The sequence below is a fragment of the Lupinus angustifolius genome, chromosome LG19, assembly GCF_001865875.1.
Source record: "Lupinus angustifolius cultivar Tanjil chromosome LG19, LupAngTanjil_v1.0, whole genome shotgun sequence".
NCBI lineage: Eukaryota > Viridiplantae > Streptophyta > Magnoliopsida > Fabales > Fabaceae > Lupinus > Lupinus angustifolius.
In genome coordinates this window covers 6,835,879-6,843,943 of record NC_032027.1, presented here as the reverse complement: position 1 = coordinate 6,843,943, position 8,065 = coordinate 6,835,879, and positions in this window count along the sequence as shown.

Below are 8,065 nucleotides of genomic sequence, written 5' to 3'. Positions count from 1 at the left end.
AATAACATCCTAAAATCATAGGATACAACCACAAAAAGTTTCAAGCAAAGATTCAAAGCCTGAATGTTTGAACTAAATAAGAAAAATTCATGATAAATTCAAAATAAAACATCAAAAATAGAAAGAAAAGGAAAACAAGTTTTTTATTTGGATTTTTCAGGTGGGAATTTTAAGATATAGTATGAAGCGTCATTTATAATGGATTTTTTTACCCCAAATCCATATATAATTTGGCAATTCTGATAAAAATTCAAAAGTTATGCCAAAAATATAATTCATCAAAATGTTGTGCAAAGATCCTGAATTTCCTCTAGTACTATACATCTCTACATGCAACAGTAACAAGCAAATAGGATACAACCACAAAAAGTTAAATTTGAGTAAACAAAGAATACATTGCATCAATAACATCCTAAAATCATAGGATACAACCACAAAAAGTTTCAAGCCAAAATTCAAAGCCCAACTAATTAAATTGAACAAGAAAAATTGAAGAAAAACTCAAAATAAAACTTCAAAAATAGAAAAGAAATAGAAAATTAGGTTTTCTTTTAATAATTAGGAGGAAGTTTGTAGACATAGTATGTAAAGTCTGATAGAATGTATTTTTCTACCACAAATGAATATAAAATTTGTCCAATTCTGATAAATAGTTCAAAAGATATGCCAAATATAGAAATTGTCAAAGTACCACGTAGAGAGCCAGAATATCCCATAGTGATGCACTACATGCAACAATAACAACCAGACATGGGAGAAATGGAAATTCATGTTAAATTTGACTAAATAACCAAAACTAAGCAACAATAACATCCTAAAATCATAGCAAGCAACCACAAAATGTTTCAATCCCGAATTTCACCTAGTCATGCAATACATGCGATAGTAACAACCACACACAATATAATTGGAAATTCATGTTATATTTGAATAGACAACCAAAGTATTGCATGAATAACATCCTAAAGTCATAGTTGACAACCACAAAAAGTTTCAAGCAACAAAAATGAAAATTCATTTTAAATTTGAGTAAACAACAAACACTTTGCATCAATAACATCCTAAAATCATAGTAAACTACCATAAAAAGTTTCAAGCCCGAAGTTCCCCTAGTCATGCACTACAAGCAAAAGTAAAAACCACATCGGGCAGAAAAGGGAATTCATGTTAAATTTGAGTAAACCACAAAATCTTTCCATCAAAACATTCTAAAGTCATAGGAAACAACAACAAAAAAATGCATGCCAAATTTCCCCTTTTCATGCACTACATGCAACAATAACAACCACGTGGGGTAGAATTGGAAATTCATGTTAAAATTCTCTAAACATCAAAATCTGTGTGTCAATAACATCCAAAATTCATAGGAAACAACCACAAAAAGTTTTATCCAAAATTCAAAGCCTAACTGATTTAATTGAACAAGAACAATTCAAGACAAATTCAAAATAAAATTTCAAAACTAGAAAAGAAATGCAAAAAAGCGTTTTTTGGTTTTGAGGAGGGAGGTTTCAGAGGTGGTATGTAATGTCTAATAGAATGGATTTTTCTACCCCAAACACATATAACATTTATCCAATTTTGATAAATAGTTCAAAAGTTATGCCAAAAATAGAATTTAACAAAATACTATGCAAAATTTCCAAATTGCCCATAATGATGCACTATATGCAACAGTTACAAACAGATAGTGCAAAAATGGAAATTCATGTTAAATTCGAGTAAACAATAAAAATTTGCATCAATAACATCATAAAATCATAGGAAACAACCATATAAAGTTTCATGCCAAAATTCAAAGACTATCTAATTTAACTAGACATGAAAAATTCAAGACAAATTCAAAATAAAACTTAAAAAATACAAAAGAAATGGATCAAAGAGTTTTTTTTATTTTCTTGAGGAATTTTTCAGAATCAGTATGAAAAGTCTAATAGAGTAGATAGTTCTACCCCAAATGCATATATTATTTGTCCAATTCTAATAAATAGTTCAAGAGCTATGGCAAAAATACAATTTATCAAAATATTATGCAATGAGCCCGAATTTTCCCTATTGATGCACTACATGCAACAGTACAACCACACATGGCAAAAATGGAATTTCATATTAAATTTGAGTAGATAACCAAAATTTTGCATCAATAACATCCCAAAACCATAGGAGACAACTGCACGAAATTTTAAGCCAAATTTCAAAGCCTAACTGATTTAAGTGAACAAGAAAAATTCAAGTCTAATTCAAAATTAAACTTCAAAAATTGAAAAGAAAATTAAAAAAGGGTTTTTTGGATATTCAGGAGGAAGTATTTAGACATAACATGAAAAGTCTGATAGAATGGATTTTTCAACCCCAAATTCATATAAAATTTGTCAAATTCTGAGAAACAGTTCAAAAGTTATACCAAAAATAGTATTTATCAAAATACTATGCAAAGAGCCTGAATTTCCCCTAGTGCTGCACAACATGCAACAGTAACAAGCAGACCGGGAAGAAATGATAAGTCTTGTTATATATGAGTAAACAACCAAAACTTGGTTAATAACATACTGTTGAAAGAGATTTTCTTTGCGGTGCTATTGGCTGTTTACTTTTAGTCAGCAAGTTTCTGATTATTTTATTTAATGATAGGTCGATTCCTTGATCGCAATCTCGACTTTGTTGGAATAAATTCCAACACCAGTATAATGGTTTCAAATAGCTTTATTGAATAATTAACTTTGGTGAGACGTATATTTAATAATTGGGAGAGATCGTGGCTCGAACAAGGAGCCCGATGCCCAAATCAACGAACTAATAGAGTTGCCTTTTTTCTTGCGCCTTATCCGGGCAAGGATTCTGACGATGACGTTGTGAGCAAGGCAATGCCTAAAAAGGATTACATTATACAACACAGCGAGGTCGTCTGACTGTAAGAGGCTTGGCCATGTGGTCATCCAGGATAGTTCAGTGATGGTTCGTAGTGGTAGGGATGTTATTCCTATATTACGTGATAACGTAAGATTGGTCCGACAAGAAGCATTCCTTTGGGACATGTGTTAGGATGGGATGATCGATATAAAAGAATGATTAAAAGATGTAATTGGCTAACCTCGGTTACTGTGCATACTCATTATGAATAACTAAGTAGTGGAGAGGAAATTTACGAAAGACGAACGAGCCCCGCGATATTAAGAGGGACGTGGTGGCGGTGATTCGTCAGCAAAGTCTTGAGGTAGAGTCTAAGTGAGACGAGTCCCTTGTATTCTTGGATGAGGTATTCTGTTAGATTGGACAGTTCTCACAGCGCAAACTAGACGATCTCTGACAATCCCTCTTTGTAATCAGGATCAAGGAGAGGGATGCTCAGAAAGTGCTTGATACGACACCGTCCTAAAATGGACAGTTCTTCGGAACAGATTGATCATATATCCTTGCGAGGAATAAATTTATTTGGTTCCTTCAAATTGACTTGTTATGGGACCTATACTATTGGTTATTTCCAAATAGTATATTGGGAGAATATTGGTGTAAGGATGGACGAAATAAGCATAACATTCACAAATTGAGATTGGGGATTTTGAGCCTCATGATTTGAGTTATATCATCATTTACCATTGTGCATTATATTTGTGATGTGATATTCTGTGTAATTCCATGCCGTCAATGAATAATATTAATTAGATGCCTTACTCCCTTTTCTTTTCTTTTCTTTTCTTTTCTTTTCTTTCTACTTGTCTTCGGTTCACATTCTCGTTCAGATGGACCATACCATGAGAATTCAGAGCTACCAATTCTCGATGTCCGACGTGTCTAAACAAGGCCTAAGTTGTGTGTTGATGCAACAACAAAAGCTAGCAACTTATGCTTCAAGATAACTAAAGACACATGAGCCGAATTATTCGACGCATGACTTGGGGTTTGCTGGGATCATATTTGCTCTCAAGATCTGGAGACATCATCTCTGTGGGGTAAGATTTAAAGTCTTCAATAATCACAAAAGCTTGAAGTATATGTTTGACCAAAAGGAGTTGAACATGAGATAGAGAGATGGATTTAATTCCTTAAGAACTATGACTTTGATCTCCAGTACCACCCTAGGAAAGCTAATGTGGTGGTTGATGCATTGAGTAGAAAGTCTCTGCATATGGCAATCATGATGATCAGGGAGATTGAATTGATTGAGGATTTTAGGAATTTAAGCCTCACGGTGCAAATAAAATCTAAGAGTTTGATGTTAGGTATGCTTACAATAACAAATGACTTTTTGGAACAACTAAAAGGTTTACAAAGTTCCAATCCAGAACTACGACAGAAGAGAATCTTGTTGGCTGAAGGAAGAGCCCCGAACTTTCAAGAAGGAACCGATGGAGTGTTGCGATGCAAGAACAGAGTCTGTGTGCCAAGAGACCCTAATTTGTAAATGGTAATCTTGGACGAAGCCCATAAGAGCAAACTAAGTATTCATCTTGGAGATACCAAGATGTATCAAGACTAGAAGATGTTCTGGTGGACCGGTATGAAGAGAGAAGTAGCAGAGTATGCCTCGTGGTGCATAACATGTCAGAAGGCAAAGATCGAGCACATGCGACCCGGAGGACAACTACAACCTTTGGATATCCCCGTTTGGAAATGGGATAGCATTGCAATGGATTTTGTGAGCGGATTTCCTCGGACTCAAAAGGGTTATGATGCAGTTTAGGTGATAGTGGATTGTTTGACGAAGACAGCTCACTTTCTACCCATCAATATGAAATACTCCTTGGAAAGGCTAGCGGAGTTATACATCAAAGAGATTGTCTGATTACATGGTATTCCTATAAATATCATCTCAAATAGATACTCACATTTCACTTCGAAGTTGTGGAATGGTTTGCAAACAGCCTTGGGTACCAAATTGAGTATGAGTTCAGCTTACCACCCGCAGACGGATGGCCAATCTGAGCGGACTATCCAATCTTTGTAAGACTTGCTGAGAGCATATGTGTTGGAACACTCTAGAAGTTGGGAGGACTATCTACATCTGATAGAGTTCACCTACAATAACAACTTTCATTCGAGTATTGGACTTTCATTCGAGTATTGGTATGGCGCCGTATGAAGCTCTTTACGACATGAAGTGCAGATCATTGTTGTGTTGGTTTGAAGCATAGGAGAATCTGATACTAGGACATGATTGGTTCAGAAGACGGCAAAAAAGATAAGGATGATAAGGGAGAACATGAAGGCAACTCAGAGTAGGTAGAAGAGCTACTATGACAAAAGGAGGAACCCTCTCAGTTTTGAGGAAGGAGATCATGTCTTCATGAGGGTGGTTCCAAAAACTGGCATTGGTAGAGTGATTAAAGCCCAAAAGCTTACCCCCAAATTCAAAGGACCATACCAAATCCTTAGAAAAGTCGGAGCAATAGCTTACCAAATAGCCTTGCCACCTTTATTATTGAACCTACATAATGTCTTCCATGTATCCCAACTCATAAAATACATTAGTGACCCGTCGCGTATCATCGAACCCGATTCAATCCAGTTAAAGGATAATCTCACTTTTGACAATATGCTCGTGAGAATCGTTGATCGAAGTGTGAAGGCGTTGCAAGGCAAGGAAATTACTCTAGTTAAGGTGATCTAGAGTCAAGCAAACAGAGAAGATGCGACTTGGGAGGTCGATGAGGCCATAAGAGAATCCTATCCTCATTTGTTTTATTAAGAGGTACGTTTAATTTTTGAGGACGACAATCTTATAAGTGGGGGAGGATTGTAACACCGTGAAAGTTCGATGTATATTACTAATTATTTTTTTTAAAAAACATTAATTTTAGAAATTAATTGGTAATGATTTAGGCTAAGTCGTATTTGAGAGTTAGTATTCTTTTTTGAATTTATATTTTATGGTAAATGTTTATAATTTTCTATGAGAGAAAGTTTTTGGACTGCTATCAGACCCAAATTCGCCCGAATTCGGCCCAATGACGTGTTTCTGAGTTCTGTAGCTCAGAATCGAATTCCAATTGCACCATTGGCTTCAAAATATTATTTAGAGTCAAGATAGACATTAGGTTTGTCTATGACGCATTTCTAAATATTTTTCTTCGAATTCTATGTTCAAAATTCTAACCGTAAACCGAAATCGAAATATTTTTAATATCCAGCCGAGTATTAGTCGATAATAATCGGGCATGATTTCAATGTGAATGTTTCGGTGAAGAGTTCACTTCACTTTCACGAGTGAACCTTGCTTGGAAAGCAAGCAAAAATACGCATCTTTTACACAAAATCCCTTAAACCCTTCATCTAACCCATTGCACCATTTATTCTTTGAAAACCTTTGGTTTGCCCCTCCCTAAAAATCTGATGCATTGTACTTAAAAGACCCCTCTATTTAGAAAACCCTTGGCACCACTCTTCTCTCTTCTTCATTCTGATTTTCTCAAGAACTCCAAGGTAAGTTCTTATTTCTTCATTCTTAATCTCTTAGAAATCTAACCGTTAGTTGTTTACAAAATTTTAGTATGATGTTTATACACATGTTAGGAACATTTTCAATCGTAGAAATTATTTAATAATCTTCCTAACTGTTGTTATACTCAAGAACTCAAAAAATGGGTTTTCGCTAATTTAGAAATCGTTATTTTGAAACCATGAAATCTTGTTGTTCATGAGGACGTTTTAGTGTTTGAAAATATGCATGTTTTTTATTTTTATGAAGGGAGATGATGATGAAATCAAGGCTATCTTGATTTAGAATGTCGTTTTGATCATGAGATCAATTCTTGTAAAAAATGTGTTGAAATGATCATGAACGCGATGGAAATCGTGAACGAGACTATCGGGGATAAAAGATGGTTCAAGAATATGAATCTTGGACTGGATGGATGAAAGTCTCGGATGTTCTTAGAATTTATTAAAATGAAGTCTTTACCTTAGAGTTAGCAAGTAAATGATTTAACTCGCACATCACTAATTGAGTTTTCTATATTTTGTTTCGAGGCGTTCGAAGTATGACAACCTACACATTCAAATAAAGGAGATCAACCGTGCTACAACCCAAGGTGAGGGAGAATACATCGTGACATAGTGGTGTCTGAATATGACACCTGGATCTCCCAACTACCTCAAACGTTGGGAGCCATATTTGTTTTTATTTAGAAACCCATACTTAACCAAATGAATGCATGTTTGGATTAAGTACGGACGATTTCTTAAGATGTATTGATAAGTGCCAAACATACCTAAAAATCATACACTTTTATGGCACTTATCTTAAGCATAATTGAGAAAAACCAACTTAAAACAATACTTTTTGTATAAAATATCACAATTTGGTATATTTGTGTTTGTATTTGCTTTTTTATGTATTTCGTAGGAAATAAAATGAAGAAAAGAAGAGAAAAGATTCATGGTCAAAAAGCAACAAAAGTCAAGAAAATCAAGGTGCTCAACCAGGAAGTTGAGCATGGAACAAGCCCGCTGAGCTGACCTGGCCACTTGCCTGACCTGGACCAAACTGCTCAACCACGAAGCTGAGCGGACCTGCTTAGCCGCTCTACCTAGCACCAAACTAGGCCTGGCATAGTCAGAAATAGGCTTGACACGGTCAGACACGAGCTTGGCATAAGACCAAGCTACTAAACAAGCTGCTCAGCGGTCCAACCAAGCTGCTCAACAAAGAACCAGACTCCTAGCCAGATCAGCAAGCACCAAGCCACGTCCCAGTCAACACGGTCAGAAGCTGCTGAACAAGCATCTCAGCGGTGAAGCAGGTGCACTAGGCGGTGCTTACCAGACTTGACTTAACCATCAAGAAAACTATGAAGTCATCCATGACCTCACCTCAAGTAGCCCACCATAGGCTTTTCAGAAGTAGCTCATAATAGCTGGTCTCATAGCTAGATTTGATGAGTCATGCACAAGGAGGTGACTAAGCTACTTGTTCAAGGGACTAAACTCATGCTAAACGGTTTGGTCAGCTGCTAAGCGGTCTGGCATGAGGCCTATAAATAGGAGGCCAATTCCTTCGAGCAAAACAGATTGGAACACACCATTTCTTCATAAATTCCTCTAAAAAACACTTGAAGACCAGAATTCT